The sequence below is a fragment of the Puma concolor genome, chromosome B4 (genome assembly GCF_028749965.1).
Source record: "Puma concolor isolate L17-30 chromosome B4, mPumCon1.1.hap2, whole genome shotgun sequence".
Taxonomy (NCBI): Eukaryota; Metazoa; Chordata; class Mammalia; order Carnivora; family Felidae; genus Puma; species Puma concolor.
In genome coordinates, this window is record NC_141673.1 from 100,451,515 (window position 1) to 100,479,370 (window position 27,856).

A 27,856-nucleotide genomic window follows, 5' to 3' on the forward strand; every position below is an offset into this window, starting at 1 on the left:
TTTCCTTGCTTCTCTTCCAGTCTATAGCCTCCCTTTCCAGAGGTAACCACTTTACTTACTTCTATCATCAATTCATTTTGTTGTTCTTTTTTTAATTTATTAAAAAAAATTTTTTTAATGTTTATTTTTGAAAGAGAAAGAGAGAGAGAGAGTGGAGGAGGGGCAGAGAGAGAGGGAGACACAGAATGCAAAGCAGGCTCCAGGCTCTGAGCTGTCAGCACTGAGCCCAACACAGGGCTCAAACCCACGAACCGTGAGATCATGACCTGAGCTGAAGTCAGACACGTAACCAACTGAGCCACCCAGGCGCCCGGAAATAGGGAAAATTTAAACATCCAATTTAAAGTCATAAAATTAATACATTGTAAATTAGGACTAGAAACCACATTTTCTTAGTCAAATTCATTTTTCTTTTTATATTCCTCTTATTTCACTAGCCTCATGTAAACAGAGAGATCACCCCAATGTCCACTCTGCCCTGGACTGTCCCAGTTTTGGCACTGAAAGGCCGTGAGCAAACGGGGATTGTCCATCACTCTACAGAGCAAAGAAAGCTGTCAAATGGATATCACAGCATGCAAATAAATGGGCAGGAAAAAACAAAACCTGAGTTAGCTCATCGGTGCTTTTCCATTCCCCAAGAAAAAGATACTTTTAATCCAAGAGTAAGGCGATATCCACACGTTTATGTACTCTGTATGTCAACTGCATTCTTTGACTTTGGAATCCATCTACACCAGTGCTACTCACAGGTGATCAAGGGATCGGCTGCATCGTCTCCAGGGAGCCTGTTAGAAATACAACTTCATACCCCTTCCACTATCCCTCCCTCCAGCCCCAGGACAACACCATCCCAATCTCTAAGGGTGGGGCTCAAAAATTTGTCACCACACATGTCACTTTTATCTTTTAACAAGCTCTCCAGGTTAAGGTCAAGGGAGGCTAGTGGGAAAAAGGAGCTTAAAATTTGAGATACACTGATCTAGCCAATTTCCTTTACAGATATACAGGTAACTACCGGTTTTATTTATTTATTTATTTATTTATTTATTTATTTATTTTTCAACGTTTATTTATTTTTGGGACAGAGAGAGACAAAGCATGAACGGGGGAGGGGCAGAGAGAGAGGGAGACACAGAATCGGAAACAGGCTCCAGGCTCTGAGCCATCAGCCCAGAGCCCGACGCGGGGCTCGAACTCACGGACCGTGAGATCGTGACCTGGCTGAAGTCGGACGCTTAACCGACTGCGCCACCCAGGCGCCCCACTACTCGGTTTTAAAGATCACTGGAAAGAAGGACTCCATTACTTCACTTTCCTTATGCAAAACAAATCCCGTGGTTTGTGAAACCTTCTTTCTTACTTAATAAACCTCTTGTCTAACATTCTGGTCCTACACGAGAGTGCACAGTATCATTAAATATATTCTTCTGTCCTTTTCTAAGGCCATTCCAAGTGTTCTTTATTATCACTTAACGATCACTTAATGTCCAGAAGGAATCCTTGTCAAAAGCTGTAGGACCTGAAAAGAACCACCTTGCAGTTCCAACGTGAATACTCGTGAATCTTTAAGAAAATCACTTGTCAAGTTATAACGTATCAGACACTATAACTGTATAAGAATTATGAAGCCTAGAAACAGAGAAAGAAAGAATAGTTCATCTGGATCACAGGAGAAGGAAAAACAGATGACAGCTTGGCATAAATAGGAGGAATTTGCTGAATGAGTATGCTAACAGGGGCTGGGGTCAGGCCCCCCAATTTGTGTTCCCTTAAGGTTTTGTGTGACTTGGCCGCAATCCATCTACATGGTTTGTTTCTATTCTGTTCCAGGACAGAAGGTTGCCCTCAACTCCAATCCGGCTTCTCATTGTCCATTTATTCTAGGCTCTCTCTTACTTCCCTTTCCCCTCATTCTTCCCCAGGGAGGGGTTGCCATGGAGATGAAATCATAGTAAGCCAGTTGGTAAGAAAGGCAGTGACAGAAGCGGAATGGGAGAGAGTGCATAGAGAAAAATAAAAGATTAAGGCAAAAGGAAAAGACATAGACACAGATAAGACCTGATACCGTCCAAGGAGGAACTGCACAGGTGATAAGATGCCATAAACCACTTACTTATGGAAATGGGTGGAGACATACTGCCCAGTAAGAGGCACACAGTGGAGGTTCTAAGGCAACAGACATAAGCAAACCCAGGGACCTGAAATATACGTAGACACACAGGAGGGGAGGAGACACACAGTCAGGGGTTGAACCAGATCATACAGGATTCTGGTGAAAACAGCTTCGCACAGAACTTTGCCGCGAATAGCAACAATTCCAAGAAAACGTTTATTTATCTTTATATGAAACCTCTTTGAGTCATTCCTATTTCCAAGGAAGGGACCAATGTTGTTTTTCACTTCCTTTTCTTGCCTGCACACAGAAAGGACCTCCCAAAGACAACCAAAGGCTGGGCTCTTTCTCTTAGACATAACCCTTTTAGTCTCTTGACTATTCCTCCTCCCATCTTTTCAATATTTGGATCTCAAATATTTGGACCTCAAATTTTCTATAATTCCTTCTCTTTCTTGCTCTCTTTTCTTTTCTTTGCATTTATCCCAGGTTATAAGCCATCTTCTTAATGCTCCTTTTGTCTAGCCCACCCTCTTTTCCAATATCTCCCTTCACCTAAAGTCAGACTTGTCCCCACACCCTAGCCAGAAACTTGGCCTCTTCCAATTTCACTCTTCTTTTTCGCTCATTAGCTGCATTCTTACTTGGACCTCTCCATCTTTGGATAAGACAACATCTAATAAAAACAGTAAGAAACAATGGTTTTCTAAATACAGAAAAATTTTAATGAGTTTTTTTTTAAATGCAATGTTGAGAAAAGTGAAGATATACACATACACATGCATTGAGAGAGCCTACAAAATGCACGGCTGAGTAATGCAGAAGACCCAAAGTGCCCCTCTCCCCCCAGAAGTTGATTACGATCTGGCCACGGAGGGGACAAGATAAAAAAAGTTCTGAAGGAAGCCAAAGGATTCTGTTTGTGCGGGAAGAATCGAGAAAGTCTTCATGGAGTCAGAATTTGGAGTAGATCTTGAAAGACGAGTAAGGTAAGAGACAGGTAGACATGAGAGAAGGGCGTTTTGGGAAAATGGAACGGCCTTGGCAGAGGTATGGTGGTAGGAAGCTGGTGTGGAAGGTTGGGTAATAGTGCTTCGACCAGTTGAGCTGAAGAGCAGGATGCCTATAGGAGTCTAGTGAGAGAGAATGCTGGAAAAGCAAGTTCAGGCTACGCTGCTGGAGTCTTTGAATACCAGACATGCTATTTTGACTGTAAGCCCTTGGGTGTGGAATGAAGGAAAATCTTATTGCATTTTTTCCTTTTTTTTTTTTTTTTTTTTTTTTTTTTTATAATACTACCTCTACTCCGGAGATACCAGACTTATCACTTTTTTTTTTTATTTATTAAAAAAAAATTTTTTTTTAATGTTTATTTTTGAGACAGAGAGAGACAGAGCATGAACGGGGGAGGGTTAGAGAAAGGGAGACACAGAATCCGAAGCAGGCTCCAGGGTCCAAGCTGTCAGCACAAAGCCCGAAGCGGGATGAACTGACGGACGGGGAGACCATGACCTGAGCCGAAGTCGGACGCTTCACCGACTGAGCCATCCAGGCGCCCCACTTGTCACTTTTATCTTATATGCTTTGTCCCAACTAAAATATGGTCTCCTCATTCTGTTGCTTTTTCTAATCTCTTCTTTCCATTGCTTCTCTCAACCCCACCCCTGAACTCCAAATTCCGTTGTTTCATTTCACTTTCCTGTCCATTGTTGCAATCAGAAGGCTTTCTGGATAGAAACCAAGCTGGGGTGGTTTTGCATTTTCTGTAAACAATCTTCTCTCAGTGCTATTTTCAGAGCAAAGACAAGGTTGAAAGTTAGAAAATCCAGGTAGTAGTTCAGTCTATGGTAGTGACCTGCTGTGCTCCCACCATCTAGGAATTAATTAAGTCATTCAACCTGTGTCTTGGGCCTCTCATTCTAAAAGATGGTCCAAGCTGTTTTATTCTCTGCAATCTCAAGAGTTCCACAAATAGACAGCCTATACAAATATTTAGTGGCTTATTACCATGGAAGAAAGGTGATAAGTTATAGGACTATTTTGACTATTAATGGGGTATTCACTTATCATTCCTCTTTCAAATATACACTTGAAATTTCCATATTTTTAGAAGCTTCCTTGGTTCATTTAGGTACCTGGTACATATAGGCACATTCAATAAATATCTGAATGAATGAATGAATGAATGAACTTCCAGCTCTAAACACAAAGCTACTGGGGAAGGATGACTTTTGCCACTAGATTCTGAGTGGTAACACAGTTGTAATTTGAAATTTTAGAAGCATCCAAAAAGAACTACTTGGCTGTTGTCTTAGGGTATGGCTGAGGAAAGAATTTATTTCTTCCCTTTGACTTAAAAAAAATTTTTTTTAATGTTTATTTCTGAGAGAGAGAGAGACACAGAGACAGAGTGTGAGCGGGGAAGGGGCAGAGAGAGAGAGACACAGAATCTGAGGCAGGCTCCAGCCTCCGAGCTGTCAGCACAGAGCCCGACATAGAGTTGGAACTCACAGACCGTGAGATCACGACCTGAGCTGAAGTCGGACGCTTAATCGACTGAGCCACCCAGGCGTCCCTTCCCTTTGACTTTTTAGTTTCGATTCAGCCTTGCTCCTTTCAGGTACTCAGAGAATGAAGAATTTACTCTTGTCTCATTATTTCCCCTTTGATCTTGACACCTGCAGTCAATACCAAGAAACAAAACAGCCCCAGGAACACTGGCATGTTCCCACGGCGGAGGACGTGCACCCAACTGCATTCTTCTGTCTCCCACACCTCTACCTCTAAGTACAACCAGTGACAGGACACGGACTTCTGCCGCCGTCTGACTCACTGGTAACAAACTAGTGAGTAGTAAAGTAGTAAAGCCACATCCCAAAATAGCTGCATGCCTCACTGGGGCACCCGAAAGATAAGGAGAACAAAGCCTCTAGTCCAAGTTGTATTGTATTTATCTAATATTAAGAGATGACAGAAGAAAAGCAGGGTGATTCCTCTTCTCAAGAAACACGACCTTTCTCCTGGAAAAAATGAACAAAGTATGGCCAAGAGAAAGTAAAGGCCAGAAAGGGCAAGGAGAAAAGTGAGAGTGTAATTTTGCCTTAAATAAATGCACATAGAAATGCCCAGATTTGATCACTGACCACCTGTTAATATTCTAACAATTGCAGAGACTGAGAGAGGTGCCAAAAAAAATTGGAGGGGCGCCTGGCTGGCACGGTGGGAAGAGCACGTGACTCCTGATCTCGGGGTCGTGAGTTCGAGCCCCACGTTGGGAGTAGAGATTACTAAAAAAAAATTAAAAAGTAAACTTAAAAAACAAAAGAAATTGGAGTTACGAATTTTTTTTTCAGTGAAAAAGGGTGGGGCTTCATTATTTTCCCCTTCAATTCTAGAAAGATTACTAACAGTTGGCATGCAACAAAAGTACTAATTAACTGGATGCAGAATTAATTTGTTTAAGTACATCATGTCAGTTTTTTTACCGAAGGTTTTCCTAACCTTCTTCCAATAAGGTTATTTAAAAAAAAATCAGAGAAATACCACAGACCAGCGTTTCTAAATCTAGGTACTATTCTGGGCTTTGTCTTTGGGGCAGTTCTGTGCATTGTATGATGTTTACTAGAATCCTTGGTTTCTGACCACTAGATACCGGTAACATTCTCTTTGCCGCAGTAACAGCAACCAAATATGTCTGCAGAAAATACCCAATGTCCCTGGGGAGCAAAGTCGCTGATGAGTGAGAACCATCATTCCCTTGGAAAATCTCTAATGAGATCCTTGGGTGAAAGACCTCACCTATCTGGAACTCAATTATTTGGAATACTAACTTATTTTATTTTATTATTACTTTTTAATGTTTCTTTTTCGAGAGAGAGAGCACAAGCAGGGGTGGGGCAGAGAGAGAAGGAGGCACAGAATCGGAAGCAGGCTCCAGGCTCTGAGCTGTCAGCACAGAGCCCAATGCGGGGCTCAGACTCACGAACCATGAGATCATGACCCAAGCTGAAGTCGGATGCTTAACCTCAAGCCTGTGCCACCCAGGCACCCCTCTCTCTTTTTAGATCACTAGAAAACATTGCAAACATACAACGCAAAATGTTAATATCTGATACAGAGCATAAGTTTTTTTACCTGATGTCCAAAGCAGCAACATATTAGAAGAAAATTAGAAGAGATGTCTTATGCCACAGGAGGGGACCCTAACACGCTAATGACAGCAAGAAAAGAGACAAATTATAAAAAGTGAACAAACATATTTAAAAAAATTTTTTAATGTTTATTTTTTGAGAGTGTAAGTGGGGGAGGGGCAGAGAGAGAGGTGGACAGAGGAACCCAAGTGGGTTCTGTGTTAACAGCGGCGAGCCTAGTGTGGGACTCAAACTCACGAACCGTGAGATCACAACCTGAGCCGAAGTTGGATGCTCAACCAATGGAGCCGCCCAGGTGCCCCATAAACATATTTTTTAAAAAGATTTTATTTGGGGGGCGCCTGGGTGGCTCAGTCGGTTGGGCGTCCGACTTCCGCTCAGGTCATGATCTCGCGGTTTGGGAGTTCAAGCCTCCCGTCGGGCTCTGTGCTGGCAGCTCGGAGCCTGGAGCCTGCTTCGGAATCTGTGTCTCCCTCTCTCTCTGCCCCTCCCCCGCTCATGCTCTGTCTCTCTCGGTCTCAAAAATAAATAAAAACATTTTTTTAAAAATTAAAAAAAAAAAAGATTTTATTTTTAAGTAATCTCTCTACCCAACATGGGGCTTGAATTCACAACCCCTAGATCAAGAATTGTGGGCCCTTCCAACTGAGCTAGCCAGGGGCCCCAAACGTAGTTTTGAAAGAACAGCAAGTCAGAAAGCTATTGGTCCTATGTTTGGGATATGTTATCCAGGTCACTTTAAGTCCTTGGCGTCCTACTTCACAAAAGGTGTGACCAGGATGATGAAGTATTTGGAAACAAGGTAATGAAGAGAAGCTGAGGGAACTAGGGTTATTTAGCTTAGAGACGAAGACGATGGGTAGAACATGAACGTCTTCTCCAAATATTTGGTGTGCTTCCCCAAATATGTACTTTTCAGTATCCCGAGAGAAGTAGGCATCGCATTTATATTACAAATATCATAGAAAGAACTTTCTAGTAATTAGAGATATTGAAAATATAATGAGCTGCTTTGTAACTGTAAGGCAGTAAGTTTCTCATTACTGACTTGCCTCTTGATTTCCAAAGTCATGAATCCATTGCCTGTCTCATCTCTCTACCTGAGTGGCTAAAAGGCAACTTGAGCTAAGCGTAGCCAAGATAGGAGTACCGATTCCTCTTCCAAATCTCCAAATGTTTTCCTTCCTTAGTCTTCTCCATCTTAGTAAACATGATCACCATTCGCCCTATTGCAAAAGCCAAATTGCTAGGGGCTATTCAGGATTTCTCTCCTTCTCACACCTTCCACGTTTCATACAATGGCAAGTATTGTCAGCTTTACCTCCCAAATATCCCAGATTTCTTCTACTCTCCCATCTCCACTGCACCACCCTTGTGAAAACCATCATAATTTGTCACTTGCTCTATTGCAATAAGTCCTTCTCCTTTTTTAAAGATTTTATTTACTTTTTAAAAGTAATCTCTACACCTAATGTGGGGCTCAAACTTATGGTCCATGATCCAGGACACTGTTCCATCCATTATTCCCCTTTCTGCCTTAAATTTCTCACCTTCTGCATGTCCTTTCCTACTACCAATGAAAGTCTAAAAATTCTTTTATTTTAACGTTTATTTATTATTGAGAGACAGAGAGAGACAGAGCATGAGCATGGGAGGAGCAAAGAGAGAGGGAAAGGCAGAATTCGAAGCAGGCTCCAGGCTCCGAGCTGCCAGCACAGAGCCCGACACGGGGCTCGAACTCCCAAACCGCGAGATCATGACCTGAGCTGTAGTCGGACGCCCAACCGACTGAGCCACCCAGGCGTCCCATTACCAATGCAATTCTAAAGTACCCGCTCCTGAAATACTCTCATCCTTCCTATACCTCAATTTCTCTAGCAGACTCTGTCAAGGTACTCTCCACTGTCAAATTCTTCCAAAGAGGACTCTATACTTCCTGTTTCTATTTCTTTCTCTCCTATTCAGCATCAACATATATCAGAATAGCTAGTGGTCTGCATAGAAGTTCGGACCTCTGTATGAAATTACACACCGGCTACTTAGCGATATCTTTGGTATGACTGAAACTTTTATTTATTTTAGGGAAATAGGCTACGGACTGTGCCTATGGCGACATACTTGTGAGAAGGTATGGTTTCCTTCAAAGAAGTAGACGTTCTTTTATCTGGAGAAAAGAGGTTAAGTCCAGAAAAAGGAAACCAGAGCTCTTACACATATGTACGAGGAAACTGGACCTCGTTCCCTGAGACTTTGAGTTTGATGTGTTTGAGGACCCTCCCAAGAGGTACAAGGGACAGTTGGCCTCTGATAAATGGAACGAGGCCAAGAGCTTCTCAGGAAGATAAGTCTTCAGTGAACCACTTCACTGAAAGAGAAGTTTGTATTAAAAAAATTTTTTTAAGGTTTATTTTTTGAGAGAGAGAGAGAGACAGAGCCCGAGTGGGGGAGGGGCAGAGAGAGAAGGAGGCACAGAATCGGAAGCAGGCTCCAGGCTCTGAACTGTCAGCACAGAGCCCGATGCGGGGCTTGAACCCACTAGTCAAGAGAACATGATCTGAGCCCAAGTCAGCCGCTTAACTGACTGAGCCACCCAGGCGCCCCGAGAGAAATATCTATTAATCGTAAGTTGCAATCTTCTTTTTTTTCTTTTTTTCGTTCCTAGTCTTTGGAAAGTCTTGCTATGACATTCCAGGCTTATCTGAGCTGTTTTAAGTTTTGGAGTATAGGGACAGGACTAGAGCAAAAGAAAAGCACTCTGCCCTCCTTGTGCTCCTTCCTTGAGGCTACCAAGATGGTAGGTGCAGTCTTTAGCAATAATTTCCAAAGGAAAAAACGTTTTTTTGCTTGAAGGTTCAAGCACTCTTCCCCACATTCCACTGCAACCTCTCTGTTGAAGCTTCAGGTGCAAAAGACATGAACAACCTAATGTAAAACCAGTGACCTTCTTAGCTATCGTCCAATGCATACTCTTTTCATCATTAAAAAAAAAAAGATTATTTATTTAATTTTATTTTAAGGTTTATTTATTTAGAGAAAGGACAGGAGGGGCAGAGAGAGAGAGAGAGAGAGAGAAGAAATCCCAAGCAGGCTCCACACTGTCAGCACAGAGCCTCATGTGGGGCTTGAACTCATGAATCGTGAGATCATGACCCGAGCAGAAACCAAGAGTCAGACGTTTAACTGACTGAGCCACCCAGGCGCCCCTAATGTCTATTTATTGTTGAGAGAGAGAGAGTGCACAAGCTGGGGAGGGGCAGAGAGAGAGGGAGACAGAGGATATGAAGCAGGCTCTACACTGTCAGTTCAGAGCCCAACACGGGGCTCAAACTCACAAACCGTGAGATCATGACCTGAGCCAAAGTCCGATGCTCCACTGACTGAGCCACCCAGGTGCCTCCTTCTTTTCATCATTTAAACTGTTAATGAGCCCCCCCCCCCACTTCAATCTCTCTCAGCTCCCACACCATTTTCTAGGTAGTCTTCAACTTTTCTAATTTCTACTTTTTTTCTTTCTCCATTGGGCTCTTCTTCAATGACTCTTAAACATCAGGTTCATCTTTGAACCGATTCTCAAGTGGTCTCAACCTCACTCACAGAAGGGACTTCAAAATTTGGCTTTTACTCCAAACATTCTTTCGATTTCCATAGCAAATTTATAATTGCCTGCTGTGAATCTCCACCTGGATACCCTATAAGTACCTCAAGTTCAGTATGCTCGAAACAGATCTTCCAAATCTGCTTCTGCTTTTCCTCCCCTAATTGATTTCTCCACTTTGATTAATGAAGTTACCATTAATGGTTAATGAAGTTAATGTTAGTTCTTAAACTAAAATTTCTGATGTTTCTGTCTCCTTCACTTTCCAACTGTCAGGTACTTTTAAGTCTGCTTGAAAAAAATGTCCCTAGGGGCGCCTGGGTGGCTCAGTTTGTTAAACGCCTAATTTCCACTCAAGTCACGATCTTGCGGTTCATGAGTTCGAGCCCCACGTCAGGCTCTGTGCTGACAGCTCTCTCTCCCCCTCTCTCTCTACTGTCCCCCTCTCTCTCTACCCTTCCCCTGCTCATGTTCTGTTTCTCTCTCTCTTGGCAATATTAAAAAAAAAAGAAAGAAAAAGTTTTAAAAAATGTCCCTCAATACTGGCCTAGTTATTGATAAGATCAAAGTTTATTTTGAAAATGGTGCCGTTACAACTGGATATCCATGAACATAAAAATGAAGTCGAATCTCTTCCTCACTTAAAAGTTAATTCAGGGGCGCCTGGGTGGCGCAATCGGTTAAGCGTCCGACTTCAGCCAGGTCACGATCTCGCGGTCCGGGAGTTCGAGCCCCGCGTCGGGCTCTGGGCTGATGGCTCAGAGCCTGGAGCCTGTTTCCTATTCTGTGTCTCCCTCTCTCTCTGCCCCTCCCCCGTTCATGCTCTGTCTCTCTGTCCCAAAAATAAATAAACGTTGAAAAAAAATTAAAAAAAAAAAAGTTAATTCAAAATGGTTCACAAATCTAAATATAAACACTTTTGACTTGGGTTAGACAAAGCTTTTTGTGTTATAATTTCAGAAGTACAAGTAAGGAAAGAAAAATTGGATAAAGTGAACTGCATCAACATAAAACTTTTGTGTTTCAAAGAATACCATCAAAAACAAAACACCAAAGAATACCATCAAGAAAGTGAAAGAACAACCTATACAATGAGGAAATATAATTCATGTATCTGATAAAGAACATAAACGGAATATACAAGAGATTACAACTTGGGGCACCTGGCAGGCTCAGTCAGTAGACCATGCGACTTGTGATCTCTTGGGGTTGTGAGTTCAAGTCCCACATTGGGCACAGAGCTCACCAAAAAGAAAAAAAAGAAAAAGAAAAAAAAAGAATTTACAACTCAACAAAAGATAATCCAATTAAAAATGTGCAAAGGACTTGAACAGACATGCCTTCAAAGAAGATGCACCAATGGCCAATAAGCAAGAAACATCTTTAGTCTTTGAGGGAATGCAAATTAAACTCATATTGAGATGCCAATTTATATGCACTAGAACAGCTGTAATAAAAATGACAAAATAACAATTGTTCCAAGGATATGGAGAAATGAGGATCCTCGCATATGGCTGTTGTATATGTAAAATGGTGCACTGCTTTGGAAAATAATTAAACGCAGAATTACTGTATGACCTAGCAATTTCACTCCAATGTAAATACCCAAGGGAATTGAAAACCTATGTCCACAGAAAAACTTGCACATGAATGTTCATAACAGGGGCGCCTGAATGGCTCAGTTGGTTAAGTGTCTGACTCTGGATCTCAGCTCAGCCATGATCTCATGGTTTGTGAGATTGAGCCCCGCATCAGGCTCTGTGCTGACAGCCCAGAGCCTGCTTGGGATTCTCCCTCTCCCCCTCTGCCCCATTCCCTGCTTGCCATATACTCTCTCTCTCTCTGAAAATAAAAAAAATATATTAATAATGTTCATAACAGTATCATTCATAAGAGTCAAAAATGGAAAAAAAAAAACCCAAGTGTTCATTAAGTGATCAACGGATAAACACATGCAGGATTATCATCGTATAATTAAATATTATTTGTCCACAGAAAGGAAAGAAGTACATGTTACAATATGGATGAGCCTTGAAATATGCTAAGTCAAAGAGGCCAGTCCCAAAAGGTCTTGTACTTTATGGTTCCATTCATGAAATGTCCAGTATGGGCAAATCTAGAGAGACAGAAAGTACCTTAGTGGTTGCCAAGGGCTGGGAGAGGTTAAGGAGGAATGCAGAAAGACTGCTAATGGTTGTGGGGCCCCTTTGGGGGTGATGAAATGTTCTCAGATTGATTAATGGTTGTGAATCTCTGGGAACATACTAAAAACCCTTGAATTGTAACACTTTTTTTTAAGTAGGTGAATTCTATGCTATGAACGGTATCTCAATCAAGCTGTTATATTTAAAAAAAAAAAAAAAAAGATCCCTCAAATCTGTCTTCTATTCCCCACGCTCATAGTCAGTCACTGCTTCAATTTGCAGTGAATACCAACTGGTCCCATTTTCTTCAATTTCCCCAGGTATAATCATATACTTCATTATCACTATAATCGCCTTTTTAAAATACAGATCTGTTCTCAGCAAAACCTGTATCATGCAAGTTATAAAGAGTAAACCTTATAAACATGACCACAAAAAATTAAAACTTTCCATTTTTTAAAGTTTATTGATTTATTTTGGGAGGGGGTAAAAGCTGGAGAGTAGCAGAGAGAGAGAAAGAGAGACAATCCCAAGCGGGCTCCGCACTGCCAGCAGGTAGCCCGGTGTGGGGCCTGAACCCAAGAACCGTGAGATCATAACCTGAGCCAAAATCAAGAGTTGGGTGCTCAACCGAGCCACCCAGGTGCCCCTAAAATTAAAACTCTCTATGTGATAAAACATGATCAAATTAAAAAAAAAAAAAAAAAAAAAAAAAAAAAACTGGGGCACCTGGGTGGCTCAGTTAGTTAAGCATCCGACTTGTCTCAGATCATGACCTCATGGCTGGCGGCTCTGAGCCCTGCATCAGCCTGCATAGGGTCAGTGTGCACCCTGCTTGGGATTCTCTCTCCCCTTTCTCTGCCCCTCCCTGACTTGCTCTTTCTCTCTCTCTCTAAATAAATAAATTAATTAATTAAAATAAATTAAGGGGCCCCCCGGATGGCTCAGTTGGTTAAGTGTCCGACTTCGGCTCAGGTCATGATCTCACTGTTCAGGAGTTCGAGCCCCCGTATCGAGCTCTGTGCTGACAGCTCAGAGCCTGGAGCCTGCTTCTGATTCTGTGTCTCCCTCTTTCTCTCTCTCTCTGCCCCTCCCCTGCTCGCACTCTATCTCTGTCTCTCAAAAATGAATAAACATAAAAAAATTAAAACTAAATAAATAAATAAAATTTAAAAAAATTGGCAAAGAAGTGTGCAACTCATATGACAAAGGCTTAATTTTCATAATATACAAAGAGCTCTTTCATAGCAATAAAAGAAAGTGAACAATGAAAGACAATAACAGGCCAAGCACAGGAACAAGCACGTGTACAGGAAGATTCAGTAATGGCCAAAACAAAAAGACATCCAAACTTAGGAACAAAACAAATGAAAAGAAAAAGGGTTTTGTTTTTGCTTTTGTTCTCCCTACCGAGATTGTTAAAAACTATGATGACTGACAATCCCCAGGCCTGGCTAAGGTTTTGGAGAGTAGACACTTGCAGGGTGCCTGTCTGTGCTGACAGCATGAAGCCTGCTTGGGATTCTGTCTCCCTCTCTCTGCCCCTCCCCTACCCATGCTCTCTCTCTCTCAAAAAACAATAAACATTTAAAAAATTAAAAGAAAAAAAGAAAATAGACACTTGCAATACATGTAAAGTTTGTAAACATTCATTTTATTATTTTTTTAAATGTTTATTTATTATTTCGAGAAAGAGAAGGAGAACGTGTGTGGGAGCCGGGGAGGGGAGGAGAGAGAGGGAGACAGAAGATCTGAAGCGGCCTCTGCACTGTTAGTGCAAATCCCGATGGGGGGCTTGAACTCATGAACTGTAAGATCATGACCTGAGCCAAAGTCGGACGCTTTACCAACTAAACCACCGAAGCGCCCCTGTATACGTTATTTATTTTTGAGAGAGAGAGAGACAGAATGTGAGTAGGGGAGAGGCAGGGAGAGAGGGAGACACAGAATCTGAAGCAGGCTCCAGGCTCTGAGCTGTCAGCACAGTAGAGCACACAACTCTTAATCTCAGGGTCCTGAGTTCAAGCCCTACATTGGGTGTGGAGCCACCTTAAAAAAAAAAAAAAAATGTTACCTATAATCTCACCTTGCACTATATATTCTCCCTAACATACCAGTCACAACTACATCGATATTATTTTCAATTCCCCAGGAAACACCAAGCTCTCTTGCACCTTAGGGCTGTCTATATATGTTCCCTCTGCCAAGAATGCTTTTTTCTTCCATGGCTAGCATATTTTTTTAAGTCCCAGCTTCCATGTCACTACTGAGAAAGGACTTCCCTACTCACTCTTCCTAAAGAAGACCCTTCTCTGTTAATTTGTTTTAAGTGCTTGTTGTTTCCTTCAATGCCCGGCTTGGTATCTGCCGTAGAGTAGGCTCTCAATAACTGCAGAAGGAATAAATAGTAGAGGTATCAATAAAATACTATGTCCTTATTAAAAAGAATAAAATATAAGTATATATATGGACTTGAAAACTTGTCTAGGTAGGGGCGCCTGGGTGGCTCAGTTGGTTAAGCATCCAGCTGCAGCCCAGGTCATGATCTAGGTGGTTCATGAATTCGAGCCCAGAGTGCAGCTCTGTGCTGACAGCTTGGAGCTGGGAACCTGCTTGGGATTCTGTGTCTCCCTCTCCCTCTGCCCCTCTCCTGCTTGCACTCTGTCTGTCTCTCTCTCTTGAAAATAAACATAAAAAAAAAAAATGGTTTAAAAAAAAGAAAAAAGGAAACATGTCTAGGTATATGCTTCTTCCCTGTATATATATATTTTAATGTTTTATTTATTTATTTATTTAAAAAAAATTTTTTTTAACGTTTATTTATTTTTGAGACAGAGAGAGACAGAGCACGAACAGGGGAGGGGCAGAGAGAGAGGGAGACACAGAACCCAAAGCAGGTTCCAGGCTCTGAGCCAACAGTTCAGAGCCCGACACGGGGCTCGAACCCACAGACCGCGAGATCGTGACCTGAGTTGAAGTCGGACGCTTAACCGACTGAGCCACCCAGGCGCCCCTTTATTTATTTATTTTGAGAGAGAGCATGCACATACTCGTGCACTGTAGCACAAGTGGGGGAGTGGCAGAGAGACAGAATCCCAAGCAGGTTCCACGCTGTCAGCATAGAGCCCGTCGCAGGACTCCGACCTGCAAACCGTGAGATCATCACGTAAGCCGAAATTAAGAGTCGGACGCTTAACCACCTAAGCCACCCAGGCGCCTCTCTCTACTGTATATTTTACCTTTTCTTCTTTTTTTTCCAGGTAAGCTCTATGCCCAACACAGGGCTCGAATTCACAGCTCTGAGATCAAGATCACATGCTCTACTGACTGAGCCAGCCAGGTGCCCTTCTTCACTGTGTATTTTTAAAATAACGTATGTTCATTTTTGTAAATGTATTTTTTTACTTAAAAATATGAAAAGTAAAAAGTGAAAGACACACTGCATTCCTGTTCAATTTCAAGATTAACAAGGGTTAAACTTTGGGGGTGTAATACACAACACATGAGCACACATATACATACACACGTTATAGACGAATGCATACCCATGCTTTCTGCTTGTCTAGATGTACGATTTTTAGAACGGTTTCTATAAATACACATACCATCTTACCACTCGGGTATTTTTTCTTTTAACAACATACCAAAAACATTCTTTTTGTATCAGTACATTTCGATATGCTACACAGTAGCCCATAATATGGTAGGGACACCACAATTTATCATTCCTTTAGGATGCACTTCTATCGCAAATAAGTCTGCAATAAACGTCTTTGTGCATTTATACTATGAACGCCTCTCAGAGAATCTTATAGGAAAAGTTTATAGATACGACATTGTTATTTCAAAGGTAGATATAGATTTTTTAAAAAGTTTTGAAGCGTATTTATTTTGAGAGAGAGGTAGAGCACGCACATATGCTTGGGAGTGGGAGAGGAGCAGAGAGAAAGGGTGATAGAGAAGATGCCAAGCAGGGATCTGTGCTGTTAGCAGAGAGCCCGGTGGAGGGCTTGAGCCCACAAACCGCCAGATCATGACCTGAGCCGGAATCAAGAGTCAGATGCTTAACTGACTGAGCCACCCAGGTGTCCCTCAAAGGTAGATATACTTTAAATTCTGAATAGAATTGCTAGATTTCCGTTTCCTAAAGTCCTGATTCTTATTCCCACCACATCCATAAAGAGTGTCTTGTTATATCCCCGCCAAAACTAAATATTGATCATTCTTTTAAATTTGTCTCGTCTTGGGGCGCCTGGGTGGCGCAGTCGGTTAAGCGTCCGACTTCAGCCAGGTCACGATCTCGCGGTCCGTGAGTTCGAGCCCCGCGTCGGGCTCTGGGCTGATGGCTCGGAGCCTGGAGCCTGTTTCCGATTCTGTGTCTCCCTCTCTCTCTGCCCCTCCCCCGTTCATGCTCTGTCTCTCTCTGTCCCAAAAATAAATAAACGTTTGAAAAAAAAAAATTAAGAAAAAAAATAAATTTGTCTCGTCTCGTAGGTAAAAATAGGATATCATTTCTATGTTGAATATTAATTAGTGAAGTAGGATATAGTTACATATGCTCACGTTTTTGTTGCAGCTGATCATGTTTGTGTGATCTGCCTCCTCATAGAAGATACTTATTACTTCCAAAAAGGCAGTGGCCAAAAGCATGGTTAGAATGATCTCCTTTCTGGGGTGCCTGGGTGGCTCAGTCAGTGGAGCATCGGGACTCTTGACTGTGGCTCAGATTATAATCTCAAGGTTTGTGAGACTGAGCCCTGCGCCAACCTCTGTGTTGACAGCACAGAGCCTGCTTGGGATTCTCTCACTCCCTCTCTTCTGCCCATACCCTGCTCGTGCGTGCACGCGCTCTCTCTCTTTCAAAATAAATAAACATAGGGGCGCCTGGGTGGCTCAGTCGGTTAGGCGGCCGACTTCGGCTCAGGTCACGAACTCGAGGTCCGTGAGTTCGAGCCCGGCGTCGGGCTCCGTGCTGACAGCTCAGAGCCTGGAGCCTGCTTCCGATTCTGTGTCTCCCTCTCTCTGACCCTCCCCCGTTCATGCTCTGTCTCTTTCTGTCTCAAAAATAAATAAACGTTAAAAAAAAATTAAAAATAAATAAATAAATAAATAAACAAACAAACAAACAAACATAAAAGACAGGAACGATCTCATTCTTAGGAATGAATGAGATAGATAAACACATGCACATGTGCACAGGAAAAATATGGAGCATTATACGAAATGGTTAACTCTAGTGAGTGGGATTATAGAGGCCATTTGCTTCATCTGATGTATATTTTTGTGGAACAAATGAAGAGAGAAAAAAAAGAGTAGGTGTGCTTTGTTTGGTAGTAAAAAATAATAGTGAAAAATATTTTTAAACAGAACTAATTGTATCACTGGTTGTACTCAAACCTCTTCAATGACTGCTGCCTACAATATAAAATTCATATTGATTAATGAAGCACTCAAAACCCTCCACCATTGACTTTATTTCCAGCCTCCTCATTCACTCCTATCTAATCGGGTCACACAGACTACCTTTATGCTCTTTGTGTTATATTTTCTCGGTCTGGAACATGGTTATTTACCGTATCCGCCAGTGGCCATCCCTTCAAGGCCCAGCTCAAATGTCCCTCCACTTGTGCTCTTTCCAATGCCCAGAAACAATAATCTCTCTGGAGTACTTACACAGAACTTTTTTTTTTTTTTTTTTTTTGACAGTTACAGTTCCATTATGGGACTATCCACAACCTTGTTATGTTTTATTTTTTTTTTTTATTTTTTTTTTTAAATTTTTTTTTCAACGTTTATTTATTTTTGGGACAGAGAGAGACAGAGCATGAACGGGGGAGGGGCAGAGAGAGAGGGAGACACAGAATCGGAAACAGGCTCCAGGCTCTGAGCCATCAGCCCAGAGCCCGACGCGGGGCTCGAACTCACGGACCGCAAGATCGTGACCTGGCTGAAGTCAGACGCTTAACCGACTGCGCCACCCAGGCGCCCCGCAACCTTGTTATGTTTTAAAATTGAATATACACATTAATTTCTTTAGTTTCCCTTCGTTTTCTCCCAGCACTCAGTACAGGGCCTAGAATTATAAAGGAGCCCTCGTGTGGGGCAGAATGGCAATAGGCCGTGTCACTACTGAATTATCAGACTTCTGAGAGATGGAAACACGGGAGACTTAAAAGACTCATCAACTCCCATGATGACACCACATGACTGTGCAGAACGTGTCTGCACACTCCATGTCACCATGCACTACAGAGTTATATGAATAAACTCCCCCCACACCCTCAGCAGTGCATGACTTCCGGTCTTGCATGGGGGACTTGAGGAAGAGATACAAAATTCAGGCAGAAGGAAGGGTGTGGTAGTGACCAGGAAGGTTTCCTCTTTGAGAAGATAAGTTGAGAAAGACCTGAAGGCCTGACAATTTAGGAGGGACAGAGATAGGAGAAAATAGTGTTCTAGGTTGAGGGTACTGTGTGAGAAAGAGCTCGAAGGATAGAGTATGGTATGTTTGTGAACTTGCCAAAATGTCTGCATGGCTGAAGTGTAGAGGGCCAAGGGATGAGAAGAGGCCGGGAAGTTAAGTAGGGATCATATCACAAAAGGCTTAATATGCTAGGTGAAGGAGTTTGGACTTTATTCTGAGTACCACAGAGACAACTAGCAGGTTCAGCACGCTAATAACATGAGCACAAATTTTAGAAAGATTACTAAGATTACTAAAACTAGTTAGGGGCTTTCATACTAACAGAGGGTGATGACTGGAAGGTGGGCTCAGAATATCAGGTAAAGATTGGGGGCCTGGCTGGCTTGGTCAAAGGAGCACGCGACTCTTGATCTCGGGGTTGTGGTTCAAGCCCCACACTGATGTAGAGATTACTTAAATAAATCTTACATGGGCGCCTGGGTGGCTCAGTCAGTCAAGCGTCCGACTTCAGTTCAGGTCATGATCAGGTCAGTGAATTCAAGCCCTGAGTCGGGCTCTGTGCTGACAGCTCAGAGCCTGGAGCCTGCTTCGGATTCTGTGTCTCCCTCTCTCTCTGCTCCTCCCCCACCCATGCTCTGTCTCTCTCTCTGTCTCTCAAAAATGAATAAACATTAAAAAAAAATTTTTTTTTTAGGGGCGCCTGGGTGGCTCAGTCGGTTAAGCATCCGACTTCGGCTCAGGTCATGATCTCACAGTTCATGAGTTCGAGCCCCGCGTCGGGCTCTGTGCTGACAGCTCAGAGCCTGGAGCCTGCTTCACATTCTGTGTCTCCCTCTCTCTCTGCCCCTTCCCTGCTCATGCTGTGTCTCTCTCTGTCTCAAAAATTAACATTAAAAAAATTTTTTTTTAAATTTGTTTTTAAATAAATCTAAAAAGAAAAGAATATCAAGCACGAAAGGACTTAATACGTACATCTGATGTAGACCTCTATTTTCAAGTAAATTTCCCTGAGAGGCAGATGGTATGATTACTTGTTTGATTTTGTTTTTCCTAAACTACAGACAACAAAAATAATCCTGTGACAAAGCAGGAAAAATAATACAGAACCTGACCTGGGGGTGTTTATTCAATAAACATTTACTGATCAACTATTATGTATTGAGTCTTTGGCACTAATCTCTGTATACCCATAGAGATGTATTATGGATTAAAGCCACTGTAAGCTTCTAGACATGTCCTATCTGATCATGGAGAAAACCTTTCTGAGAGCTGGTGACCCTCCTCGGAGAAGAAAGTCTTTTAGAAAATATTTCAGCTAATCTCAGTTTGTTTCTCCACAACAAAGGCAAGGTTACATATTCATTAGAGATCAGGTGCTGACTAACGTGACATTTACTGTCCTTTAGCATTCACGGCCTTGAATCCTATCGGTTTTGGAAGAATAACCTCACGTTTAGCCACTACAAGGAGCCTGTGCAGACTGACCTTTCCCTGTCTCTCTCTCCCTCACTGGGAAGAACTATACTTCTTCAGGCCTGTCACAGTTTCACCAAGGGGATTATCTCACGTCTGGGGCATGTTTATTTTCATCTCTAATTGTTCCATATCACTTTCCTTCTCCTTTATCACTGCCACTTTGGAGCCATAGATAACATATTACAACCTAAGAACAAAAAACATTTGGAATGTTTGGTACTCAGACAGGGAGAGGTGTCTGGGAGGGAGCATAGGCGAGAAAAGGGGCAAGGTAAGGTGTGCTGACACTCCCTGGCAGTAGGCATGGGAAACCCCACCTGCAAAGTCCTGGAGACAATGGCTCTTGCTTAAGAATCAGAGTCAGGGGCGCGTGGGTGGCTCAGCCGGTTAAATGTCTGACGCTTGATTTGGCTCGGGCCATGATCTCATGGTTCCTGAGTTTGAACCCCATGTCAGGCTCCGTACTGACAGCACTGGGCCTGCTTGGGATTCCCTCTCCCTCTCTCTCTGCCCCTCTGCCACTTGTGTTTGCTCTCACTCTCTCTCAAAATACATAAATAAACTTAACAAAATAAAAAAAAATAAATAGAGAGAGAGTCAGAGCCCGGTTCTGGAAACTGCAAAAATTACATAATCTGTAAGGTCTCTTCCAATTTAAAAAATTTACAATTCTCATTGTAAGACTTCACCAACATGTCTATTCGTCAGGTTGATCGGTAAAGAGAAATAAATCATTCTCCACTGAAGTTAGGACTGAGGACTCGAGCCTCAGAAAAATCTTGGAATAGTAGAAGGTAAATTTCTGGGATTTCCTATAGTTCCCGCAGTAGAGTCCTGTAAAAATTATCTAAAGCATTAACAACCCTCCGCCTCTAACTTTTGGCTGCTCTGCCAATATAATCGTCAGTAGGACAAAATTACAAGGCATACCTTTTTTTTTTTTTAAATTGCATTTTGCTTTATTGTACTTTGACGATATTGTGGTTTTTATAAACTGACGGTTTGTGGCAACAGTGCGTTGAACAAGTCTATTGGCACCATTTTTCCAACAGCATTTGCTCACTTTATATCTCTGTCACATTTGGTAATCCTCACAATATTTCAAAATTTGTCGTTATTATCATACTTCTTTTGGTGACCTGTGATCGGTGATCTTTGATATCACTACTGTAATTGTTCTGGGGTGCCCCAAACCGTGCCGTATAAGATGGTGAACTTAATGGATAAATGTGTGCGTCCTGACTTGCTCCACCGACTGACCATTCCCCCAACTCTCTCCTTCTCCTTGGGCCTCCCAATTCCCCAAGGCACAAATTCCCCAAGACACGACAATATTGAAATTAGGCCACTTAATAACCCTACAATAGTCTCTAATTGTTCAAGTGAAAGGAAGAGTTGCACATCTCTCACTTTAAATCAAAAGCTAGCAATGGCGAAGCTTAGTGAGGAAGGCATGTTCAAAGTTCAGACAGGCTTCTTACATCAAAGGGTTATAAATGCAGAGGAAAAATTCTCGGAAATGAAAAGGAAATGGAAAGTGCTACTCCAGTGAACACAGAAATGATAAGGAAATGAAACAGCCTTATTGCTGATAATGGAAAAAGTTTTAGTGGTCTGGATAGAGGATCACACCAGCCATCACATTTCCTTAAGCCAAAGCCTAATCCAGAGCAAGGCCCTAAATCTCTTCCATCCGATGAAGGCTGAGAGAGACGAGGAAGCCGCAGAAGAAAAGTGTGAAGCCGGCAGAGGTTGGTTCAGGGGGTTTAGGGGAAGAAGTCACCTCTATAACATAAAAGTGCACGGTGAGGCAGCAAGTGCTAACGTAGAAGCTGCAGCAACTTGTCCAGAAGATCTAGCTCGGATAATTAATGAAGGCGGACACGCTAAACAGCCAACCGATCTTCCGTGTAGACAGACGGCCTTCTACGGAGAGAAGACGCCACCTAGGACTTTCATAGCTACAGAGGAGAAGTCGGTGCCTGGCCTCGAAGTTTCAGAGGACAGGCTGACTCTCTTGCAAGGGGTAATGCAGCTGGTGACTAAGCTGAAGCCAGTGCTCGTGCACGTTCTGGAAGTCCCAGGGCCTCAAGAATTCTGCTAACTCGACTCTGCCTGTGCTCTGTAACTGGAAGAGCAAAGCCTGGACGACAGCACATCTGTTTACGACATGGTTTGCTGAATATTTTACCCACCGCTGAGACCTACTGCTCAGAATAAAAGTCTTCTTTCCAAACACGACTGCTCATTGACAACGCACCCGGTCACCCAGGAACTCCGATGGAGATGTCCGACGAGATTCCTGCTGTTTTCATGCCTGTTAACAGCCATTCTGCAGGGTGCGGATCGAAGAATAAGTCTACTTCAAGTCTTATTTAAGAAATACATTTTGTGGGGCACCTGGGTGGCTCAGTCGGTTGAGTGTCCGACTTCAGCTCAGGTCACGATCTCACGGTCCATGAGTTCGAGCCCCGCGTCGGGCTCTGGGCTGATGGCTCAGAGCCTGGAGCCTGCTTCTGATTCTGTGTCTCCCTCTCTCTCTGTCCCTCCCCCGTTCATGCTCTGTCTCTCTCTGTCTCAAAAATAAATAAAAACGTTAAAAAAAAATTTAAAAAAAAAAATACATTTTGTGGGGCAACTGGGTGGCTCAGTCGGTTAAGCGTCCGACTTCGGCTCAGGTCATGATCTCATGGTTTTTGGGTTCGAGCCCCGCATCAGGCTCTGTGCTGGCAGCTCAGAGCCTGGAGCCTGCTTCAGATTCTGTGTCCCCCTCTCTCTCCACCCCACCCCTGCCTGTGCTCGGTCTCTCTCTGTCTTTCAAAAATGAATAAACATTAAAAAAAGTAAAAGAAAAAAAGAAAAAAGAAATACATTTTGTGAAGCTTTAGCTAGCAGAGACAGTGATTCCTCTGATGGATCTTGGCAAAGTAAATTGAAAACCTTCTGGAAGGGATTTACCATTTTAAATGCCATTAAGAACATCTGTGATTCGTGGGAAAGGGTTGAAGTATCAACGTGAACAGGAGTTTGGAAGATGGTGATTCCAAATCTCTTTGATGACTTTGAGAAGTTCAAGCCCTCGGTGGAGAAGGACCTGCAGGTGTGGTAGAAACAGCAAGAGAACTACAATCGGAAGTGGAGCCTGAAGCTGTGACCGAATTGCTGGAATCTCAAGATAAACCTTGAACAGATGAGGAATCGCCTCTCGCGGATGAGCAAAGAAAGTGGTTTCTCGAGATGGCATCTACTCCTGTTGAAGACGCTGTGAAGCCTGTCGAAATGACCACAACCGATTTCGAACATTACATATATCTTAGCTGATAGAGCAGCAGCAGGGTGTGAGAGAACTGCTTCCAATTTTGAAAGAAGCTGTACTGTGGGTGAAATGTTATCAAACGGCATCGCATGCTACAGAGCAATCATTTGTGAAAGGAGTCAATCAATGGGGCCAACTTCACTGTTTTCTTATTTTAAGAAAATTCCACGGGTGCCCATCTGGCACAGTTGGTAGAGTATGCAACTCTTTTTTCCCCCAAGTTTATTTATTTTTAGAGAGAGAAAGAGAGAGAGAGAGAGAAAGAGAGATCTAGAAGGGGAGGGGCAGAGAGAGTCGGAGAGGACAAGAATCCCAAGCAGGCTCCATGCTCTCAGCACAGGGCTTGATGTGGGGCTTGATCTCACAAACACTGAGATATGAGCTAAGCTGAAGTCAAGAGTCAGACGCTTAACCAACTGAGCCACCAGGCGCCCTGAGCATGTAACTCTTGATCTAGGATTCTTAAGTTCAAGCCCCACATTGGGCCTACAACAAGGAAGGAAGGAAGGAAGGAAGGAAGGAAGGAAGGAAGGAAGGAAGGAAGGAAGGAAGGAAGGAAGGAAGAAAGAAAGAAAGAAACTGCCATAACCACCCCATTCTTTAGCAACCACCACCCTGATCAGTCATCAACATCAAGGCAACACCCTCCACCAGCAAAAAGCTCAGAGGATGGTTAGCATTTCTAAGCCATAAAGTACTTTTTTTTCTTTTTGTAATAATTTTTTTAAACGTTTATTCATTATTGAGAGATAGAGAGAGACAGAGCATGAGCAGGGGAGGGGCAGAGAGAGGGGGAGACACAGAATCCGAAGCAGGCTCCAGGCTCCGAGCTGTCAGCACAGAGCCCGACGCGGGGCTTGAACTCACAAACCGTGAGATCATGACCTGAACCGAAGTTGGACACCCAACCGACTGAGCTACCCAGGCACCCCTAAAGAACTTTTTTTCTTAAAATTTATTTTAGCGGGGTGGAGAGGAGCAGAAGGAAGAGAGAGAATCTCAAGCGGGCTCCACACTCAGTGAAGAGCCCAATGCAGGGCTCGATCCCATGACCCCGGGATCATGACCTGAGCCAATATCACAATTCGGACACTTAACCAACTGAGCCACCCAGGTGCCCTTACGGTATTAAAAAAAAAAAAAAAAAAAAAAAGCCGATTTATTTTCGAGAGAAAGAGCAAGCAAGCAAGAGTGCATGAGCCGGGGAGGGGCAGAGAAAGGGAGACAGAGAATCCCAAGCAGGCTCTGCCTGTCAGCCCCACGTGGGACTGGAACTCATGAACTGTGAGATCATGACCGGAACTGAAAGAGTTGGATGCTTGACAACTGAGCCCCCCAGGAGCCCTCTGAAGTATTTTTTAAGTTAAGGAATGTACATTGTGTTTTTCAGCCATGAAGCTGGCGCACACTTAATAGACTATAGTATCGTGTACGTATAACTTTTATATGCACCAGGAAACCATAAAATTCATCTGACTTAGCGGATTGTGATATACGCTTTACTGTGCTGGCTGGAACTGCACCTGCAGTATCTCGGAGATAGGCCTTTATTAGCGAGGCAATTCGTTGAAGGAGTGTAATGTGTTGCAATGTGTGGTTTTTTGTTTTTGTTTTGCAATGAGTTTTTTGAAGAAAAGTAATTCATTCTAAGCATGAGGGATAACAGAAACAGGGAAGAGTTGCCAGATTTAGCAAAAAACAAATAAACAGAATGCTGTTACCTCTGAATTTCAAATGAATAATGAATACTTTTTTTTTTTTTTAATTTTTTTTTTTTCTACGTTTTTTTATTTTTGGGACAGAGAGAGACAGAGCATGAACGGGGGAGGGGCAGAGAGAGAGGGAGACACAGAATCGGAAACAGGCTCCAGGCTCTGAGCCATCAGCCCAGAGCCCGACGCGGGGCTCGAACTCACGGAGTGCGAGATCGTGACCTGGCTGAAGTCGGACGCTTAACCGACTGCGCCACCCAGGCGCCCCAATAATGAATACTTTTTATAGTGTTAATATGCCCATGCAATGTTTGAGACATACCTACACCGAAAAACTATTTTCTCTGGCAACAACCCTAACCAGGGAGCTGAAGTTCTGTTCCATCTCATACATTGTCAAGAGGATTAAATCGGAAAAAGTGGCAAAGAACCTAATGCAATTATCAGTAAATAAAAGCTCTCCGTGCCTTCTCCTCAGGCTGAGGAATATGATGCTATTAATTTTCAATTATCTGTGTCGATTACACGTGTACATTGTCCCAGTCACCCACCATACTTCTGGGTCATTCCCCGCCCCCGTCCATCTCTCTCAGCTACAGCAATGAAAAATAGGAAAAAATACTTGGAAGTGAATGAAACATAATTATAAAAGAAAATCTGCTAGTGGATATCGAAAAAGTCATAAATCGTTATGTTTTAAGCATACAATAGCTTCCATTATGACAAAGAATTCGTTTTATACTTTGCAGCTTCAGATGTTTGAAAGAATTTATTGTATAAAGTGAAAGGGCCTATTACAAACCTGTATACCTTGGCTGATTTGGGCTTTATGGATTAGTTCTGTAGCATCAGAGCTAGGCATTGAGTTATTGAGAGGATTAAATAACCTATATTAAAGTGCTTTGGAAATCGTAAAGTTCTGAGCTGTTGGTGCCGAGGGCCACAAAACCCCGGAAGTGAAGGTTCCTTGCCAGAGGTCAGTAGACAGTTCATCCCACAGGTGGACTTTCCTCAGGGGCCTTTCTCTTTGTTTGTAGCGTTGGAAATCAAAGAGTGTCATTTGCTCAGTAAAATGACTTCATCACTTCCTTGGGTAACCCCTTAACTCCCACTCTGGACATTAGGCAACCCAACATGGGTTACACCCTTTTAAGATAGTTATGTCAATTGCAGTGCTTATTTATTTTCTAATGACAGGGCTTTTGGTTTGTTTTTTTTAATTTTCTTTTTTAATGTTTATTTATTTTTGAGAGAGAGAGGCAGAGCGCGAGTGGGGGAGGGGCAGAGAGCGAAGGAGACACAGGATACGAAACCGGTTTCAGAAAGCAGGTTTCAGTTGTTAGCACAGAGCCTGATGAGGGGCTGAATCCAAGAACCAGGAGATCGTGACCTGAGCCGAAGTCCGACGCTTAACGGACTGAGCCACCCAGTCGCCCCTATTGTTTTTTGGTTTGTTTGTTTCAAGATCCATTACCAACATCCCTCCCCAGAATGTTACATTTGTTACAGTTGATGAACCTATGGTGGCACATCATTATCAGTCAACGTCCACAGTTTACATTAGGGTTTACTCTTGGTGTTTGGACAAATGCATAATGACTTGTATCTCCCCTTTGTATCATACAGCATGGTTTCACTGCCTCAAAAATCCCCTACGCAGGACCTACTCACCCCTTCCTTCCCTTCCAACCCATTTTTTTTCCAATATATGAAATTTATTGTCAAATTGGTTTCCATACAACACCCAGTGCTCATCCCAAAAGATGCCCTCTTCAATACCCAACACCCACCCTCCCCTCCCTCCCACCTCCCATCAACCATCAGTTTGTTCTCAGTTTTTAAGAGTCTCTTATGCTTTGGCTCTCTCCCACTCTAACCTCTTTTTTCCCCTTCCCCTCCCCCATGGGTTTCTGTTAAGTTTCTCAGGATCCACATAAGAGTGAAAACATATGGTATGTGTCTTTCTCTGTATGGCTTATTTCACTTAGCCCTTCCAACCCATTTTTAATGAAATAATTTTCCTGATCTCCAACTTTCATGTGTTTTCTTTCATAAGACTGCTTTTCTTAAGAATGTGTGCCTAGTTTGGTGCACCTGAGTGGCTCAGCCTGTTAAGCATCTGACTTCAGCTCGGGTCATGAGCTCATGGTTCATGGGTTCGAGCCTCGAGTTGGGCTCTATGCTGACAGCATGGAGCCTGCTTTGTATTCTGTCTCTCCCTCTCTTTATGCCCCTCCCCTGCTCACACACAGGCTCTCTCTGTCTCTCTCTCTCAAAATAAATACATAAACTTAAAAAAAAAAAAGGTTTGCTCTTTTTTCTTTCCCACTTGTCACTACTTTCACCTACTCGGCAAAAGAAAAGCTAATCTCTAACCTAGCTTAAATTTTACAGTGGTGCAACAGGCAAAATCTGAGAGCACATCGCTCCTCAGGGACAGCACTTTGACAGTCATTATGGCATTGACGGGAAATATTAAAGCAGCCAATGCCTTATTTCATCCAGTGTTATTCAAAGTGTGATCATCCATGGAGGGACCACATGGGCATCTCCTGGGAGCTTGGTAGACAAGCAAATGTCCAGCTCCTCCCTAGACCTGCCGAGTCTCAGAATGCCAGTAGGGTGGGACCACGAAATTTGTATTAACAAGTGACTCTTCCAAGTGAGTCTTAAGTGTGCTAACGTTTTAGAAGCAGCAACTGGCAAAGAAACCCGAAGCAAATTTCCACAGCATCTGTCTGTCTTAGAACTAAGTATGATGGTTGACACAGGGATATAAATTAGCATTTTTATTTGAAATGAAACAACTTAAGACTTTTTCTGACAGAACATAAGCGTGAATGGGCTTCCTGGCTTTTCCATTTAGTCTGTATTTCTGCAAAGGTTTTTATACGCCAAAAAAATCTACAAGGCCGTGTGGAT

At 42.8% G+C, this 27,856-nt stretch overlaps 1 protein-coding gene and 1 long non-coding RNA gene across 7 annotated transcripts in view; one reads left to right on the forward strand and one right to left on the reverse strand.

The window, feature by feature from the left end:
• Positions 1-27,856, reverse strand: part of SLC2A3 (solute carrier family 2 member 3) — an 89,973-nt gene that overhangs the window by 50,764 nt on the left and 11,353 nt on the right. The gene's annotated exons all lie outside the window — the stretch shown is intronic.
• Positions 1,400-27,426, forward strand: LOC147579350 (uncharacterized). 2 transcript variants are annotated; one of them, XR_015253824.1, is made up of 3 exons: positions 1,400-2,090; positions 2,967-3,105; positions 27,329-27,426. It is a non-coding gene; the product is annotated as an uncharacterized LOC147579350 (long non-coding RNA). The 2 variants fall into 2 exon arrangements; XR_015253823.1 differs by lacking the exon at positions 27,329-27,426 and adding an exon at positions 4,801-5,238.